The sequence below is a fragment of the Camellia sinensis genome, chromosome 3 (genome assembly GCF_055761805.1).
Source record: "Camellia sinensis isolate YWXY chromosome 3, ASM5576180v1, whole genome shotgun sequence".
In the NCBI taxonomy this organism is placed as follows: domain Eukaryota; kingdom Viridiplantae; phylum Streptophyta; class Magnoliopsida; order Ericales; family Theaceae; genus Camellia; species Camellia sinensis.
The window spans coordinates 165,326,728-165,347,146 of NC_138963.1; the positions used below are offsets into that span (position 1 = coordinate 165,326,728).

The 20,419-nt window shown below is 36.4% G+C and overlaps 1 pseudogene across 1 annotated transcript in view; it reads left to right on the top strand.

Moving 5' to 3' along the window:
• The window catches only part of LOC114288026 (phosphate transporter PHO1 homolog 3-like), a 34,674-nt pseudogene extending 14,610 nt beyond the window's left edge, over positions 1-20,064 (top strand). Inside the window, exons 7-15 of the transcript XR_014363364.1 lie at positions 1,118-1,165; positions 1,879-2,137; positions 2,850-2,954; positions 3,163-3,216; positions 3,663-3,794; positions 11,495-11,773; positions 12,424-12,560; positions 12,717-12,869; positions 19,719-20,064. The product of XR_014363364.1 is annotated as a phosphate transporter PHO1 homolog 3-like (transcript). The remainder of the gene's footprint in view (positions 1-1,117; positions 1,166-1,878; positions 2,138-2,849; positions 2,955-3,162; positions 3,217-3,662; positions 3,795-11,494; positions 11,774-12,423; positions 12,561-12,716; positions 12,870-19,718) is intronic.
• The last annotated feature ends 355 nt before the right edge of the window (positions 20,065-20,419 follow it).

Here is a 20,419-nt window from a genome sequence, read left to right on the forward strand (position 1 = left end):
TTGATAAAATTACTTCTGCAGATGTTTTGGTGGCTGATGTTATCGTAGTAGAAGCAAAGAACAAGAGAAGATACTGAAGAACTAATAGAGAAGACCAAAAGAGACACAAACATGTTTGGGAAACTATTGTTAGCTCTCAGATAGTATAGCATAGCTTGTTCTTCATACGAGTCTTTCATGAGTTTTTTCTGGTTTTACTTTTGTGCCAAAAATGTGTCATAAAATTCTGACCTCTTGTAAGTTAGAGAATGCAGTGGCAATGTTTTGGTGGCTGATGTTACTTTTTTTTTTTTGTCAATGATGGAATTATTCTTTTTGAGTTGGATATGATTGGTGATAGTGAAACTGAATCACATCACCGTTTAATTTGCAACCAAGTGATTGGTTTGTTGCTTTGTAATGATGCTCCATTGTCTCTCAAAACCTGGTGACATCTTTTGAGTTGTTTTTACACCATGAATGCAACAGTGACTTTTGTACTCTATCTGGGATATGATCAGGTTGAGTTATTGAGCTGGGTTAGGCTTGTAAGCTTTGAATTAGACTGCTCAGCTTAGTATTGTTTGATTTGATTTGTATGTTCAAAATCTGAGAACATATGTTTAGCATGTGTAATGAAATAGACTTGTTTCCAATTTTGATGTTGCTAGTCAAACATGCTAGATATCTTTCAATTTCACTTTTAGTTTGCTGGAATTGAATATTTTTTTAAAAAAGTTTTTCTTTGTTGTTACTTCATGCTACATTGTGAAAGCCCTCATTTATGTATTTTTGATTGTATCACAAGGGGAGAAATTGTGATGTTTTGTTTTGGAAAGATGCTTTGAAATGATGTTATGTTTTGCATTGGTGATGATTTGCCTTAGGAAAGTCAGAACATCAAGATGAACTTTTCATTATAAAAAGCTGCTATGTTTTTTTTATAATTGGTATTTTCTTGACTTTATGGCTGGCTTTAAAAAAAAAAAAAAAAACGGATCGGATCGGATCGGATTATTCAGATCGGATATCCGTGTAAAACGGATCGGATCGGATCACGTATAATCGGATTTTCAATAATCGTGTTCGGATTCGGATTCGGATTAATAGTTAATCGGATCGGATCGGATTTTGACAGATCCGACCCGTTGACAGGCCTAATGGAAACCATGTTTCCCCTTTATAGGTAAATTAGAGCTACCCCACATGATATTTTTTTCTTGAGTGTTTATTGTTTATGCTAAAAAATGAGGGGTAAACATCAATTTGTAATTAGGGCTCAGCACAAGCCCATTAGATTGCCCAACTCACCTCACATTTTGGTGTTAGGATTGATATTTAAGTTTATAAGGCTTGATTGTAACAAACTTTTAAACTCGTTTATTAATGAACTGGGTTTGAGAATTCTCCTTTGAGCCCAACCTAGTCTAGCCCAATTATTAATATAATTTATATATTACATAAACAAACATTTATAATTTATTTAGTTCCCTTTTTGTTTAAATTAAAGAAGATACACTTAAGAGGAAAAGTACACCCATCAAGCTTTAAACTTAGAATATACTAAACAAAATTAAATATTTGTGCCAACTTGACTACAAAAATATTAATTCTTATTTTATAAATTTTATTTTTTCTTTAATATATGGGTGTTCATTAGGCGGGTTTGGGATTGTAATTTAATTTTAGAACCAGACTTGAGATTGAACTTTTAAGCCCGATGTCAAACCGTGCCAGATTTGGGCACGAGGTTATTTTTTAAATTTGTTCTAACTTAGGCCTAGCACGATCAATACTTACCCCTATTTGCAATAGATTTCACACAATGAACACTCATTAAAAAGTCACTTGGCCACCAAACTTGGTACTCGTTTGACATGTTAAATTTTAGTATTGCAGCTTGTTTGGATTCATTGCACTTCACCTGCTCATGTATGCTGCAAATATATACTTTTGGAAGAGATACAGAGTGAATTATCCATTTATATTTGGTTTCAAAGAAGGAACTGAATTGGGATGCAAAGATGTTCTTCTCCTCAGCTTTGGTGTTGCAGTGTTTGCAATGGCAGGTGCACTTGCAAACCTTGCTATGGAAATGGATCCTAAAACTCAACGTTTCCAACAATTCACTGAACTTGTACCTCAGGCACTTTTAGGGGTAAGTTTAATTAAGGGCAAAATCGACTTTATCATCTTAATATTTGGGTGGTTTGCAATCCATGTTCTTCAATAATAGGCAAAGTGTTTTCTAGTGATTTTGTCTGTTTAACACTTTATTTCATTCTATTAAAAAATCCATCTAAAATAACAGAAAGTGGTCACGTATGTTTTCAAATAGAGTCAAAAGTCTAATTTCAAAGCAAATGGACAAAATCCTCTTTTCTTCACATTTTTCATCCAAAACCTATCTAAAGCTATTACACACATTCTTATAGACATAAATTGTACACGCAATTAAAAATCAAGTTAATTATATACCTTATTGTATATATAATTAATATTTATTTGGTAATTAATGTATTTTATTTAATTATACACATTTTTTTTAATTACTACTTAGTTTTTAAGTATTTTACTTAAATCTAAGTTTAAATGGGCTAATATTTTATTAAGTTTGAAATTAGGTGAAATTTTAACAAATGAAGAGTATTAACTGAAGACAGAGAGCTGATAAGAGTAAAAAGAAATAGGATGGGTAGTTTGATCATTTAATATTTGTCATTAGAATTGTTAACAATGCATTTTAATCCAAAATCATGAGAAAGCTCTCTACCTATTATTGAAGTACAGCGTTGAAGTTCACAACCAAGCTTTTTTGTGTTTTCCATTTCTCAATTTTGCTTAAAATTGAAATTCCACTTTCATTGCAGCTCTTCATTGTCATGTTGTTCTGCCCGTTCAATATCATTTTCCGATCAAATCGCTTCTTTTTTCTTCGTTGTATGTTTCACTGTATTTGTGCTCCGCTGTACAAGGTAAACTTTAGTTGATGGTGTGACCTTATAAAAACAACAGCTCTTTTAGGTGTGCAAAATTCGATCATAGAACTAGACACAATTTTGACCCCACTAAGAGGATGGCGTCAAATTCTATAATCGAATTCTGTATACTTTGAAATTTTCAAAGGAAAAACATTCAAGAATTTGAATAATTCATTTGCCTGATGTTTTCTTTCCTATGCAGGTGACACTTCCTGAATTTTTCTTGGCGGACCAATTAACAAAGCCAGGTGAGTAGGTGGGGCTTTGGTTAGGCTAAAGTAGGGTTTAAATTATTTTTTTGGTGAAATTTTCTGTAATTTTACCCACAAAAAAAAAAAAAAAAAACTTTTTGATTATGCTTAAACTAGATAGATCAAAAAAGTAAATTAAAAATAAAAAAAAAGAAGAGTTAAATAAAAACTAAAATTTTGATTTTTTTTTTTTTTTTGTTTTAATACTTTAGTGAACAAGAATTTAGATTTCTTTCAAGAAAAAATTTACTTTTTAAATCCTACTAGACTAGACAAACCGAAAATAGAATAAAAAAAATGATTCAAATTTTAAAAAAATAAAAAAATCACTAAAATCAAAAAAATTAAGGGAAAAAAGAGGCTTTTTTAACTGCTGCCAAACAGTTTCAATACATATGCCTCCTCGTTTGTTTGAAATGATTTCTAATGTCGAGTATTGTTTTTATTATAGGTGCAAGGATTTAGAAGTCTGGAATTCTACATTTGCTACTATGGTTGGGGAGACTATAAGAACAGAGAAAATACTTACAAAACACTTTATTTCACTATTGCTGCAATTCCCTACTGGTCTCGTTTTCTTCAGGCAAGTCAATCGTTGTTTCTTCCAATTTCAGGTTTTCTTGCAAGCTTATGAGCTCTAATGACCCTTATAGTTCTTAAATAGCAGTCTTGGGATACGAATCAATATCAGTCGTGGTGTTGAGGTATCTTAAATATTGAGCGATACATATCAGGAATTGGGTGATATGGGTTTCAATTTTTTTAAATCATTATGTAATAACCCACATTCATATCCTAGTCATGTTCCTGCACATTTGCATGTTTCTGTTTTGTTAAGCTTGCATTTGCACATTTTGACTTGTTTTGCTTAAGTAAGATCCATGCCTTGCTTTGATGCCTCGTGATTTGTCTAAGTGTTGTGTGCTTGCTTTGCTCCCTCCTTGATGTGAAGCCTAGGTCACGCCAAGCCTAAGTTATCTTAACCGATGTTATGCCAAGCCTAGGTTATGTTAAGCCTAGATCATTCCAAGCCGAGGTCATCCTCAGTATAGAAGTATCTTGGAACCCCTTCGTTTGACCTCCACCTTTGCTTTGACATATTGGCCGGGATGTCATTATCTGGGCCGAGGTGTGAATCACCAAGGCCGAGATGTGTATCATCTAGGCCGAGATGTTACCCTTGCACCTGAGCGACCTTGTCCTGGAGTGGTATGACCTAGACCGAGGTGTGGCACATCTAGGCCAAGGTGTGGCACAGCTTAGTCAAGTGTTGTCCTTCCTAGCCGAGGTCATTGTCACCCTAGTTGCCGAAGTCTTGTGGTTAGCCGATGTCACCCCTTGCCGGAGTGCCATTCCGAGTAGCTTGCTAGATACGCCTTGTCAGGGCCTTGTCTTGTCAATCTATCACCTTTTTGAAGAGAACCAACCAACCGTTGCCACGTGTCCGAGCTGAGAGTTAAGTCAGCCGGCAGAGAGAGAAACCCCTCATTTGTTGTATCTTGTTTTGAAGAGTAGAGAGAGAAGCTCTAGAAGAGAGAGAAGAGTTCTTGAGAGAGAGTGGATTTCCAAGCTTGATTCTTTGAGATCGAACCGTTAGATCCGTGTTCTAAGGTTAGATTCTTGATCCGCTCTTGTTGTTCTATATGTTTATGATATTGCATTGCATGATTGAAAATGATTTGTAAGCCATGCATCGCTTTGAAGTTCGGTTTTAGAAAGAGAAAATGGTTTTCATGTGTTCTTCAAGAAAAGTCACGTTTTGATCCGAAGGCTCATGTCTAGATCCATGTTTTTGTGTTTGTTCTTGCATGATTTTCAAGTATGGGTACCCAGGTCCATGTTTTCGAACTCATGTCATGAAATCCCAGATCTCGTAATAACAAGTTATGATTTTAGCATTCATGTTCTTCATGATCTTCATGTTCATGTCCTTCCTGTTCTTCACGGGTGGAAACCCAGGTCTCCAGACTTCACTTTCCGGGGTGTAGTCGCCGAGACCACTCTCATCTAGACCTCACACTTAGGCCAAGCATCGTATCTCACCTTAGCCTACCTTGCATAATCACTTACACCTTTGGTTGTCTTGTGCGCACCTCGGCGTGCAGCCGCATGCCGAAGCCTAGGTAGCCGCACCTCGGCCAGGAGGTGTAGGACCTCGGCTTAGACCTGGTTGGTACCCAGCATGTCTTCCTGACATGTAAAACAGTGTTTTGACTTCTAGCATGTTTTCCCGAGATCATTGCATGCATGTGAGACTTGTTTTGAGAAGTATGTTCAGTATGCTTTGCCATGTGTTTGTAGGACTTGGACCTTTGCCTTGACCCCGACGTCCCAAGAACTAGGGTGAGTGGTATTTTTAATAAAGTTATGTTCTTAAAGTTTTGATAAAGCTTTGCCTTGTTTTGATAAAAGTATTTGTTAAGCACGAATGATCACCCCTATTTTATGTATCAAGTATAAGCTTTGTTTTGAATGGCATTCTTGGAACCGTCCTTTCGTGTTAGGGGACGTTAAGCCTAAGTAACGCCGTCCTTTCGTGTTAGGGGACGTTAAGCCTATGTAACATAGTCCCTTGTGCTGGAGGACTCTAAACTTTCGCAGTACTAAGTATAAAAGGATACGGTCCTTGTCAAAGCGGGCTACGGGCCTAAGTGACACAAGTAATGGTCAAAGCGGGCTACGGGCCTAAGTGACACAAGTAATGGTCAAAGCGGGCTACGGGCCTAAGTGACACAAGTAATGGTCAAAGCGGGCTACGGGCCTAAGTGACACAAGTAATGGTCAAAGCGGGCTACGGGCCTAAGTGACACAAGTAATGGTCAAAGCGGGCTACGGGCCTAAGTGACACAAGTAATGGTCAAAGCGGGCTACGGGCCTAAGTGACACAAGTATGTTTTGAAGGACCAAGGTTATGCCGAGGTTATGTTATGAGATTTGACACGTGTTAAGTATGTGAGTTTTGCAAGACCAAGTTTGATGAACAAGATTTATTTCATGTTTTGTACAAGTTATGATAAGTATGGTTTTGACTTGATATATTATGTATTGCTTTGTAAAGACCTCGGGAATCATTCATTTAACCCCTTTATTACTTGTACCATTCACTGAGTATCCAAGCTCACCCTCCCTATGTATATATGTAGGTAGCAAGCTATAAGTCGGCTACGCCGAGATGTGTGTTTTACAAGGTGTTTTGTATGCCTGTTACGTCGGCAGTGAGGACGTCGGCAATCTTGAAGCTTTTGTATTTTGAACATGTCGGCTTGGGAAGCCCTTTGTTATGATGTAATGTGTATTTTGTACCTTGTATTCAAGTTTTAAAGCTATATAAAGATGTATGCCATTTCATTTGACTTATGCACTGCTCTTATGGACCACTTGTATCTTGAATTATTGCTTCCGCATTTGTGAGCCCCCTATATAAATACTCTGATTGTGTGTGAATTTTGTAAGTTGGCCTTCGGTAATTACGGATTACTGGCCATCACGGCACCAAACTACTAGGGGCGGTTTGGGGTCGTGACAGAATGGTATCAGAGCACAAGTTCCTTATAGTACGTTATTCACACACTTTGAGTCCTAAAGAGCATAGGATGTCCCTTAGAATGATTTTAGAATTGCATCATGTTGCTTGCTACTTGATGAGGTGTGCATCATCTCGGCATGATCATGTTCACTTGCATACATGTTCATTTGTTCATTTTATTCTAAGAGTCACATCCTGCATACCCCCAGTATCATGAGAAGAGGTAGACCCCCAGTTAGCCGAGATCAATCCGAGGACAGAATAAACAGATTAGAAAGATTGGTTGAAAGTTTGGCCGATGAATTAAGGCAGGCAAGGCAGCAGAACACCGGTACTACCTCCACCCAGGCCGAGCAAACAGATGGCCAACATGCAGTTCCACCACTGCCAGTACCGCAAGTGCCTCCGCAACCAGCTCTATATGGAGATGACACATTGACCCTGATCAGAGAATTCAAGAAGATGAAACCGCCGAAGTTCCATGGAGGTATAGAGCCGATGAAAGCAGAAGCATGGATTCTTGAGATGGAGAAAATGTTCGAGGTTTTTCCCAGCACCGACGCTCAGAAAGTAGCACTAGCAGCGTTCACATTGGAAGACGACCCCCGTAGATGGTGGATGATGATTCGAGAAGGCAACCCAGACTTGACTTGGGCCAGATTTTTGGAATTGTTCTACAACAAACATTTTCCCTTAAGTGTTCGAAATCGCAAGGCCACCGAATTTCATACCTTGACACAGGGCAACCGAACAGTGGCGGAATACGACCGCGCTTTTACCGAATTGGCAAGGTTTGTACCTCGCATGGCCAACGACGAATACATGAAAGCTAGGAAGTTTGAGAGTGGACTTTGAGGGCCGATACAAGATCAGGTCAATTTACTCGACATGCCGACGTATGCTGGAGTATTAGACAAAGCCCTCCTTGCAGAAGCCAACCTGAACAGAAGTCAAAGTTCGGGGAAGAGTCAAAGGAAGAGACAGACCTACGACAATCGCGAAGAAGAGGCAGACCCGAATGATGCCGAGGAGAAGACAGTGGAAGATAGTCCCAACAACGCGAATCAGGAAAGTGGCACCAGGCCGACGTGTGCGAGTTGTGGGAAGCTACATTTTGGGGTTTGTCTTCGAGCGACTGGAGCATGTTTCGGATGCGGAGAGAGGGGTCACCGCATTAAGGATTGTCCCAAGATAAAGGCTAGAGGGGATAAGCAGAGATGAGAACTTGACATCGGGAACTATTTTGGAAATAAGGTAAGCGAAGTTTGGGGACCAAACTTCTTTAAGGGGGGAAGAATGTAATAACCCACATTCATATCCTAGTCATGTTCCTGCACATTTGCATGTTTCTATTTTGTTAAGCTTGCATTTGCACATTTTGACTTGTTTTGCTTAAGTAAGATCCATGCCTTGCTTTGATGCCTCGTGATTTGTCTAAGTGTTGTGTGCTTGCTTTGCTCCCTCCTTGATGTGAAGCCTAGGTCACGCCAAGCCTAAGGTATCTTAACCGATGTTATGCCAAGCCTAGGTTATGTTAAGCCTAGATCATTCCAAGCCGAGGTCATCCTCAGTATAGAAGTATCTTGGAACCCCTTCGTTTGACCTCCACCTTTGCTTTGACATATTGGCCGGGATGTCATTATCTGGGCCGAGGTGTGAATCACCAAGGCCGAGATGTGTATCATCTAGGCCGAGATGTTACCCTTGCACCTGAGCGACCTTGTCCTGGAGTGGTATGACCTAGACCGAGGTGTGGCACATCTAGGCCAAGGTGTGGCACAGCTTAGTCAAGTGTTGTCCTTCCTAGCCGAGGTCATTGTCACCCTAGTTGCCGAAGTCTTGTGGTTAGCCGATGTCACCCCTTGCCGGAGTGCCATTCCGAGTAGCTTGCTAGATACGCCTTGTCAGGGCCTTGTCTTGTCAATCTATCACCTTTTTGAAGAGAACCAACCAACCGTTGCCACGTGTCCGAGCTGAGAGTTAAGTCAGCCGGCAGAGAGAGAAACCCCTCATTTGTTGTATCTTGTTTTGAAGAGTAGAGAGAGAAGCTCTAGAAGAGGGAGAAGAGTTCTTGAGAGAGAGTGGATTTCCAAGCTTGATTCTTTGAGATCGAACCGTTAGATCCGTGTTCTAAGGTTAGATTCTTGATCCGCTCTTGTTGTTCTATATGTTTATGATATTGCATTGCATGATTGAAAATGATTTGTAAGCCATGCATCGCTTTGAAGTTCGGTTTTAGAAAGAGAAAATGGTTTTCATGTGTTCTTCAAGAAAAGTCACGTTTTGATCCGAAGGCTCATGTCTAGATCCATGTTTTTGTGTTTGTTCTTGCATGATTTTCAAGTATGGGTACCCAGGTCCATGTTTTCGAACTCATGTCATGAAATCCCAGATCTCGTAATAACAAGTTATGATTTTAGCATTCATGTTCTTCATGATCTTCATGTTCATGTCCTTCCTGTTCTTCACGGGTGGAAACCCAGGTCTCCAGACTTCACTTTCCGGGGTGTAGTCGCCGAGACCACTCTCATCTAGACCTCACACTTAGGCCAAGCATCGTATCTCACCTTGGCCTACCTTGCATAATCACTTACACCTTTGGTTGTCTTGTGCGCACCTCGGCGTGCAGCCGCATGCCGAAGCCTAGGTAGCCGCACCTCGGCCAGGAGGTGTAGGACCTCGGCTTAGACCTGGTTGGTACCCAGCATGTCTTCCTGACATGTAAAACAGTGTTTTGACTTCTAGCATGTTTTCCCGAGATCATTGCATGCATGTGAGACTTGTTTTGAGAAGTATGTTCAGTATGCTTTGCCATGTGTTTGTAGGACTTGGACCTTTGCCTTGACCCCGACGTCCCAAGAACTAGGGTGAGTGGTATTTTTAATAAAGTTATGTTCTTAAAGTTTTGATAAAGCTTTGCCTTGTTTTGATAAAAGTATTTGTTAAGCACTAATGATCACCCCTATTTTATGTATCAAGTATAAGCTTTGTTTTGAATGGCATTCTTGGAACCGTCCTTTCGTGTTAGGGGACGTTAAGCCTAAGTAACGCCGTCCTTTCGTGTTAGGGGACGTTAAGCCTATGTAACATAGTCCCTTGTGCTGGAGGACTCTAAACTTTCGCAGTACTAAGTATAAAAGGATACGGTCCTTGTCAAAGCGGGCTACGGGCCTAAGTGACACAAGTAATGGTCAAAGCGGGCTACGGGCCTAAGTGACACAAGTAATGGTCAAAGCGGGCTACGGGCCTAAGTGACACAAGTAATGGTCAAAGCGGGCTACGGGCCTAAGTGACACAAGTAATGGTCAAAGCGGGCTACGGGCCTAAGTGACACAAGTATGTTTTGAAGGACCAAGGTTATGCCGAGGTTATGTTATGAGATTTGACACGTGTTAAGTATGTGAGTTTTGCAAGACCAAGTTTGATGAACAAGATTTATTTCATGTTTTGTACAAGTTATGATAAGTATGGTTTTGACTTGATATATTATGTATTGCTTTGTAAAGACCTCGGGAATCATTCATTTAACCCCTTTATTACTTGTACCATTCACTGAGTATCCAAGCTCACCCTCCCTATGTATATATGTAGGTAGCAAGCTATAAGTCGGCTACGCCGAGATGTGTGTTTTACAAGGTGTTTTGTATGCCTGTTACGTCGGCAGTGAGGACGTCGGCAATCTTGAAGCTTTTGTATTTTGAACATGTCGGCTTGGGAAGCCCTTTGTTATGATGTAATGTGTATTTTGTACCTTGTATTCAAGTTTTAAAGCTATATAAAGATGTATGCCATTTCATTTGACTTATGCACTGCTCTTATGGACCACTTGTGTCTTGAATTATTGCTTCCGCATTTGTGAGCCCCCTATATAAATACTCTGATTGTGTGTGAATTTTGTAAGTTGGCCTTCGGTAATTACGGATTACTGGCCATCACGGCACCAAACTACTAGGGGCGGTTTGGGGTCGTGACACATTAGCCACAAAAATGTTTTTTATAGCAGTCTCATCAAATCTTGAATCAACTATAAACTGATACTTGTCAGCAACTCACTGTTAGAAGTGATTTTCATTCTAACTAGAATGTATTGGTATTGAAATGATAAGAAAACTTGAGACGCATTGGTTGATAGCTTTGAAACTTTATCCAAAATTACCTTCAGCTTTTCCCCAAACATGAACAATTTGGGCCTGGTTTGGTAATATTTCCATTTTTTTCTGCTTTTTTTTTATTTATTTTTTCCTTTCTTAAATTGAAAATGAAAACTTATTTTTTTGAAAACAGAGAAAAAATGTTTTACTTATTTTCAAAACAAGTTTGCACTCTCTCCTTCCTCTCCCACCACCTCCTCCACCCACCACAGCCACCAGCCGGCTGCAACAACCCTCCATTGAGCTCCTACAAGATCAGGTAGACTCCACGTGATCGAACAGTCACTGCACATGACCTCTGGCCACATGCTGGCAGCCCTCCCCGGCCCACCCCACCGCTAGCCACCATATTTGTCCACTCTCAACTGCTAGCACCACCACCGACAGCTCATCAAACATGTTTCTTCATTTTTGTTTTCATTGTGTACACCGAACAAGTTTTTTTTTTTAAATTATTAAAATGACACCTTAGTTTGTGAAATTGCTTGAAATTGGAACTTAACTTGGCTGAAATTTCATACATAAGCTCAAAGTCAATTTCTTTGTTCTTTGAAATATTTCCACAAAAATTACTCACCTAAAACACTTTTTTTCTTTTCTTCCAAGTGCCTTCGTCACCTGTACGAAGAGAGAGATGGTATGCAAGGAATCAATGCATTGAAATATTTCTCAACCATAATAGCTGTGACTATGAGGACAGCTTATGAGCTCAAACAAGGGATTGGTTGGAAGACTATAGCTTTCATTTCCTCATTGAATGCAGCAATCTTTGGTACCTATTGGGACCTTGTCATAGATTGGGGCCTTCTTCAGAAGAATTCTAAGAACCGTTGGTTGAGAGACAAGCTTCTAGTCCCACACAACAGTGTCTATTTTGTAGCCATGGTGAGTAAGAGATAAATTACTGTTGGCACCTCACTTGATGTGTCATTTTTTAATTCTAATAGTCAATCTCTTACATTTTTTTGGTGAAGATGCAATATGGCCTTTCTATTAGTTCAGTGTTAAATTTGTTGACAAAAATTGTCATGTAACCCTCACATGAGGCATTTTTTAGGACGAAAATGTTTTTTTTTTTTTTTTTTTTTTTTCCTTTTCTTCCTTTTGCCTTAGAGAGTGAAAATATAGTAGACAAATAGAAAAAAAGATTTTCTTTTTCAGTACAGGCTGAAAATACTGTACAGAAATAACTGTAGAGTGAAAAACAGTAACAAAAAATAGAAAAGAAAATTTCCATTTTCAGTTAAGAGTACAGTAAACAAATTGAGAGGAAGAAAATTATATTGTCCCCTAAAAAATGCCTTGTATAAGGGTCATGTGGCACTTTTCATTAGTAAATCTAACACCAAATTAACAGAAAAACCACATTGTACTTTGACTAAAAATGCGAAGGATTGACTTTTACAATTGAAAATTTAGAGACCAAAGTGAGATTTGGTATAAAATGTAAAGATGTGAAGCATAATTTACTCTGTACATAATTGTATGAGCTTCCAAGCTCAGTAACTTCTAACCATGTTCAACGAAAAATGCAGGTTTTGAATGTCTTGTTGAGATTTGCCTGGCTACAAACAGTGTTGAATTTCCAGGTTTTTTACTTACACAAACCAACCCTAACTGTACTTGTAGCCTCCCTAGAGATTTTTCGACGTGACATGTGGAGTTTCTTCAGGTATTTTCAAGATATTGCCAAGATTTTTTTTTTTTTTGGTCCCAAGATTTCAATACCTCACTTTCTTTAATCGCAACTTAACACGACTCTTAGAATTTGTAATTAATTATTTAATTTACTAATTTTTTGTGTTTTGTTTGTTTGTTGATTAACTAGGTTGGAGAATGAACATTTGAATAATGTAGGCAAGTATCGTGCATTTAAGACAGTACCTTTGCCTTTCAACTATGATGAAGAGGAGGACAAAAATGATTGAAGTTTCACACCAACGTACAAAAGGAAGGCTAAAATTTATCTAAGATCCCTAAAGTATGTACTATTTCTTGTCATTTTAGTACTCAAAGTTTTAATTTTGACAATTTCATCCTTGAAATTTTGCAATTTGAGTCAAATTTGTTAAGGGGATAATTATAAAATTAAACTATGATCCCTAAACTATCTGTTTTGTGTCGTTCTTGTTCTCATAGTTTTGATTTTGTCAATTTTGTCCCTCAATACTAAAAAGTTGCATTTGATTTTCTTTATCAATGTGTAGGACCCAAGTGACAAAACTAAAAATTTTAGGAAATACAGTGACGCAAACTTATATTTTAGAGATTATAAATGTATTTCATTATGATTCTGGTAAGAATTTAGCCAGTTCACTTAAAATAAGACTAATTTGACTCAAATTGCAAAACCGTTGGAACGAATTGGTAAAATTAAAATTTGAAATATCAAAATGACACAAAGCGCTTGGGAACCATGGATGTATTTTATCTTAGAAATAACATATGAGGAAGGAAAAAAAAAAAAAGCAGAGCTCGGAAATGGAATAGGCATGTCTACCAATGGGGTCGAAATAAGGGGCAGATTTGATTAATTGAATAGAATAATCAAATGAAGTCTTGTGTCAACAGGATATGTTGTATAATCACTACAAGAAATGACACTTTGGTGATTAAATTTTTAGTCGCAAAAGGTTAAGTTTTAGTCGCCGAAAGTTTTTAGCAACTAATTTTTTTGGTCGCCAGATTGGTCATTGATTAATTGTCAGGAAAGATATTGGCGACTAAATATTTTCTAGTAGCCAAAAGTCATAAATTGGCGACTAAATATTTAGTCGCCAAAAGTTTTCAAAATAAAATTAATTTTGATTTTCAATGACTAAAACTTTTAGTTGTGGATAAGTTTTAGTCACAGTGTTACTACATTTAGGGACCAAAGAATTTAGTGGCCAAAAAATTTATTTTTCATTTTATTTTATTTTTTGCTGCTAACTATTTAGTCATCCAAAGTGTCATTTATTTTTTGCTACTAAATATTTAGTCGCCAAAAGAAATTATTTTCATCTTTTTTTTTTTTAGCTACGAAACTATTTAGCTGCCTAAAATCTCATATTTTTGGTTACTAAATTTTTAGTCACCAATAAGTTTTTTTTTTGGCTACTAAACATTTTTAGTAACCCAAAACTTTATTTAGTGTTTTTTTTTATTATTATTAATTTCTCCACAACCTGTATTTATTTTGTGCAACTTGCACCCTGTATATAAACAAAACAATACATATGCCTATTTCTATTTCTATTTCACTTTCAACCATCCAAAAACTTGGTCTTTGAACATCAAATTCTACACAAATCAAATATAATTCAACCCAAAATAATAATTCCATACAAACAGATAATCATACAAAAATAATGTCCTCCGTACACAAAAAAAGAAATATCCACTAGTAATCTATACCATGCCAATGGTAATATGTTTCATGCCAAAAGTAATCTCCACCTCTGATCTAAAGTCTTTGCATCTCCACCTCTTGTTCTGCTGCAACATTTGAACAACGCACAACTTTCCTGAGAAGATTGAGAAAACATATCAGCACAAGATATGCAATGCCTCACATATCAATGCGAAATGGAAAGACTTTCTTTTAAAAAAATAAAAGTACTAGTGCAAGCTACAGAAGCAAGAACTATATGTACACGTGAAGTTTAAAAAAAAAAAAAAAAAGACACTAGTAAGAACTATGTCTCCTAAGAAAATGAACATAAGAAACCTAAGACAAAGATACCCACCTCCAACAGCCATGAAAAATGAACTAACCATGACATGCTTCCACTAGTTAATTCCAAATACACATGCAAACATCATGAGAAATGAACTAACCATGACATGCTTCAACATTCTGAAGTGACCCTGCGTTTTACAAATTCCAATCTAAAACTGCAAACCATATAGGGGCAACCAACCAAGCACCAATTCAGATTTGATAAGCCAGAGCACACAAAGCATAAGCCAAAGTCAGCCACTGCAGCCAAGGCTGCATTCCCAACCGCAGCAGCCCCAACTGCAGCAAGACCAGGCCAGGTCAACACAAGCAAGGCTGCAGTATGAGCCGCAGCCAGAGTAGCTAAAGTCAGAACAGATAGGGCTGCAGCTTGTTGTAGTGTCATTCAAACCATTTTCAACCTCCTAAATCTCATTCTTAGAGCGACCTAATATAAGCACAACAAACCAAAGAAAATTCACACTATTATACTTATAAGAGAGTAATAATTCATGTTAACATACAATAACACTTTTAGACAGTTCCATGAATTAATTACAGTGCAAAGGCAACATATGAACCCAGATAGCCAAACATTTGCCTAGTAGAATAGACAATGAAATGAAGAAATTTTGAAACTCATACATCAAGAAAAGGCTCATTGCACAAGCAAACTGCCCAATCCCATTCATCAGATGTACAGCAAAACATAGCAAACTGCCAAATCCCATTCATCATCATGAAATGCAAATTTTTAAAATTTAGTATCTTTCCATCAAAAGATTGAAAGTCTGAGCTAATCGTGTAAAATTCAACAGTTCACAAATCACTGACCAAAATCCCCATCATAAAAAATAAAAATAAAATAAAACACTCCAAAACTTCTAACAATAGAACAGGTTCTAATCTTCATAGCAAGCAATCCTTTCACTGTCTAATTCTATGTAAGACTTGCTCTTAAACAACTATTTCTGAACTCTAAACTAAAGTCCACTTTGAACTCCATTTTATCTCTACCATTATAATTGACAGCGCAAGACAAACCCCTCACACACTTTTAGCAGAGTTTCATCCATCTTTCACCTTTTTTTGATTCAATAGCTGCTATCAGTTACATAACATCATACTCAACATTTGCAAGGAATTTCAAGAAATTTGATGAGGGTCACAGGAAACTAATGTTGTATGAAACCATGAGATTTCCAACATCTGAAATAAGAAATGGTGTTCCAGCAAGCAATCATATCAGTCACTAGTATTGAAAGTTCTTCAACTTAAATACACCTCATATGCTAAGTTGCATTTATAACAACTTTATGAAGAATCAGAAACTAACTTACACAACAAATCTTGTTAACTGATTACCACTTATGCCACTATCTCTATGAACTAAATCAAGTCCTAGGTCAGAACAAATAATATCCCATTAATTAAAAACCTTTTTTTACGATCTTATTACTAAATACTAAGTAATTACATAAGAAAGTGGAAACAGTTTTTAAAATTGCCAATAAAATTACATCCAAAATTGGATATTGTTTAAACATTATAAATGGACAATCCAAAACTAGCAACCATCAATCATATGGAAATTCTATATCCAACATTTTCTGAAACCACTTTAGCATAGTGGTGAAACATGTATGCAATCTGAGAGGGCAATGTAGGTGAAAGATTCATAAACAATGAGACAGATAAAAAAGATATATAAAACATTTCTATAAAAGTTGATGACAATTGGCAAAAGTAGAATTAGGAAAAACATTGTACGCATACAGAAAACAGAAAGTCAGCATCATACACTGTGTGTCAGTAAATATGTATTTTGTGCCCAATGTTCTATGTTTATATGATATCCAGGGTAAAACAAACCAAAATAAAATCATAATAAGTAATAATTTTTTTGCAAATTCTATCACTTTAACTTCAAAAATAAAAAATAAAAAACTTCATGAATTCTCTTGTATAAACTAGTTGTGAAAGCAAAAATACCTTTAACTCTGTTGAGCTCCCGACATTGGAAGATAAGTACCCAATTTGTACCTTAAAACGAAGAGAGCGAGGGCCTTATTTAAGTAAATAAATATTTTGCTTTCAATACTGGAGTCACCCATCACCCTCATTTTCAAAGATATCTACATGCTCCCATTCCACATTTGTTATCACAGCTAATATAAGCATGAGGTCTTCAAATCTTGGTTCTGCCATAGGCAGAAACAGCATCTAGTTGTTCACAAACCATAATAGGAACACTTTATTGTTAACTACACCAACCTTCAATCCTATTCAATGATAAGTTGTGATCTTATATAAAATTGATCATACCATAGGCAGAAACAGCATCTAGTAATTCACAAACTTTAACAGGAACACTTTATCATTACTACCAACTTCAACCTCGAATGCCTAAAGGGTTACAACCCTACAGAAATTACCATTGTGAAAAAGCTCCAGCAAAGATATGCACATTAATGATAAATACCATGGTCTAATAACCAGTTTCCAGTATTATAAAAAAATAATAAATAAAAACTATTACATTGGAAGATATTAAACTTCAGTTAAACTTAAGTGTCCTCAGCAACAACATATCTTTGAAACATCAAAACAAAAGTAGAAAGGATTGTTAACATTTCTCAACAGGTTTTAGTTTCCTCTAATCAATGATTCTTAACATGTTCAAAAAAACACATTAAAAAATGTAAGTATAGACTAAAGGCAACTTTATAATGAAATCTTAATTGCCAAAGCAGTGGAGATACCATATGAAAACCAGTCATTATGTGGTTTTACATGGTTAAATTCTACTAGTTTACTAAAATAGGAGCACAGAACAAGTGACTAGCATCATGCCTCAAGGTTGGAGCAAGTGGCAAGTTCAAGTAAAAATATTGTTAACTAGCACGACAAGAAAAATATCATTAGCCAATAACAGAATTCTGTAAACATGCAGCTTTTGTTAACTCAGCTTAGGAGAAGACCATAATTGGGTTTGCTTTATGCACAAATAATGAAATATATATATACATTCTTGATCACTTCAGCAAAAGAAAACCCATCCTTATAATTTATTTGAAATATCATACTCGCGTGTATTGAAAACATTCATGCAATAAGTCATACAAAGTTCTAACACGATTAAAATAAATACCTCTAATACAAAGTTTTGACCACTCCCAAGGATGATTTCCTCCAAGAAACTGAAACAGACAGTTTTGAGTTATAACATATTTTTGTTTGCAGATAAAATATTTACTTCAGTACAAAAAATAAGTCAGACAATCACCATTTACCTTGTCTTTGAAATACTGAAACTATCTATTAACAGAGTTGAATTCAGTAACAAAAATGACATAAAAGAAAGGCATGTGTTTGAACAAGGAGAATTTTACCTAAAGGAGGGGGGGATTTGGAACTACATAGCAGTCTTGAAATTGAAACTGCCTCCAAAACCTTGCCTCAATTGTGACTATATGCAACACAGTTATGAAATTAACACATGTACAATTCACATTCAACCAGAAACTGACAGATTTTATGTTTCCTATTTTCAGAGGCATATTAGCAAACAGGTGGTATGCATAATTTACCCATAAATTAAATTAAAGAAAAAGAACATGGAAATGAACAAATTGAATTAATATCATCAAAATCAAAATCACAGTCATTCGTCAATGGCATTGGGTGGGTCGATTTGGGGCTGGGTTTGTGTGAAGGAATGCGAATCGAAGAAGAAAACCCTAGAGGCTGAAATTAGGGGAAGAGAGATAGAAAGAGGGCGAAATAGAGAGGACATACCTGGGGTAATGCTCCAACGGTGGTGCTCATGTGAGAGACAGACGGACAGACAGACAGACCGAGAGTGAGAGAGAGAAGCTCCAACCCTCTGATTTATAACCAAAAAAAAACAAATCATTTGTTCTAAAACCCTAGAAATTGGGTGCAGATATATATATATATATATATACACAGAGAGAGAGAGAGAGAGGAAGAGGCCGGAAATACCTGGTGTACACTGGAGGAGACACAACTACTGTTGTCCATCGCTGATGGGGAGATAGGTGGTACCGTCGCTGGTGGGGAGGTGGGTTGTACCGTCGTCGATGAGGAGGTGGGTGCACGTGTGCGACAGTGGTGGACGGTGGTCGGTAGGAGGGTCGCCTGCGATAGAGTGAGAGAAGGAAGAGGGATGATGAGAGAGTGAAATGGGAGAGGACTGACGGAGTACTCTTAATACAAAGTTTGATCAACGCCGACAAAATGTTTTTTCAGTAGCCAAAACCATAACTAACGGCGACTAATATTATTTTAGTCGCTCAAAGTAGTAATTTCGCGATTAAATATTTTAGTTGCCAATTAATTTTATAAATTCCTCCAAAATTCGTAATTTTCCCTAGAAATATTTTCATTTTTTGCGACTAAAATATTTTTTAGTCGTTAAAAATAATTTTTTGGCAACCAAACTTTTGGTCGCCAAAGATAAAAAGAAAATTTTTATTTTTTATTCGGGGGCAAAAAAAATTTAGTAGCCAAAACTAGTTATATAGCGACTAAAATATTGTTTTGTCGCTGAAAATAAATTTTTGGTAACCAAACTTTTGGTTGCCAAAAGTTTAAAAGTAAATTTTTGTTTTTTATTCGGCGACTGAAAAGATTTCAGTAGCGAAAACTATTACTATAGCAACCAAAACATTTTTTAGTCACCAATTGTGGCATTTTTAACGACTAAATTTTTTTTGTCACCAATAATCAATATTTCCGGACTAAAAAAAATTAGTAACTAAATATTGTACTTTAGCCGATTAAAAAATTTTGGTCACCAATTCCACAAGTTTTGGCGACTAAGTTGTTTTTAGTCGCCAAAAATATATTTTGTTGTAGTGAATCTTTTTTATCTTTTATTTTATATTTTGCTATATCAAATGCTATATGTTTAATTAAATAAAATAAATTTATATATGTTTTTCCAAACATTTACATCTATAATAATCATAGTTTTCATTATCATTACATTTACAAGTTTTTTTTTTTTGGTTGTACATGACTAAATCATTTCAATCTACTGTATCTCAACTTATCAAATGCAATTCATTCATGATGTTTGATAAATAAATTAAATTTTCTTCAAAGTTCCACAGGTCTCAAATAGCAATCCAATGGGTGGAGAATTTATAACAAGAAAATGTACCTCCATACAACCGTTTTTTCTTTTATCAGCGACAAGAATTTTTATATAAGTGTTGTGATTTTATATTGGTTAGAAGTATTACATTGGCAATATCACACGGTGCTATGAGGGTTGTGATCTTCCATTGTAATATAAAATTTCATTCAAAATTTTTAAATTTTTACCAATGTTAGATGTTTATTTATGTTGAGAGATAATCAAATCATCAAAGAGTAGCGAAAGAGGGGATGCGAGAAAAACTAACTTTGTAATTATTCAAATTTTTTATAATACAATGTTGGCCATGTACGTACTCACCTAATAATAAATGATTATATACCTGCATGGTTCAAAAATATAGATGTAGTTTGGAAAAAAAATTCAGAAAACATAATTAGTCGAGCACACAATCATGTATTGTTTCACATTTGAATCCATGTGATAATTTTTACACGCTAACCATTTTAACTTTTCTCTAATTTCTTACTACCTTTTTTCTTTTGGTCTTTTTTACAAAATCACCCCAATCAACCCCCCCCCCCCACCCCCACAAAAAAAAAAAAAAAACAAAAACAAAAACAAAATGAAAGAAGGGAAAAACAAAACAAGTTATTTTAAGTTGTGCCGATCAGCCGATTAATCAACGAGCCACAGTTTTAAGACA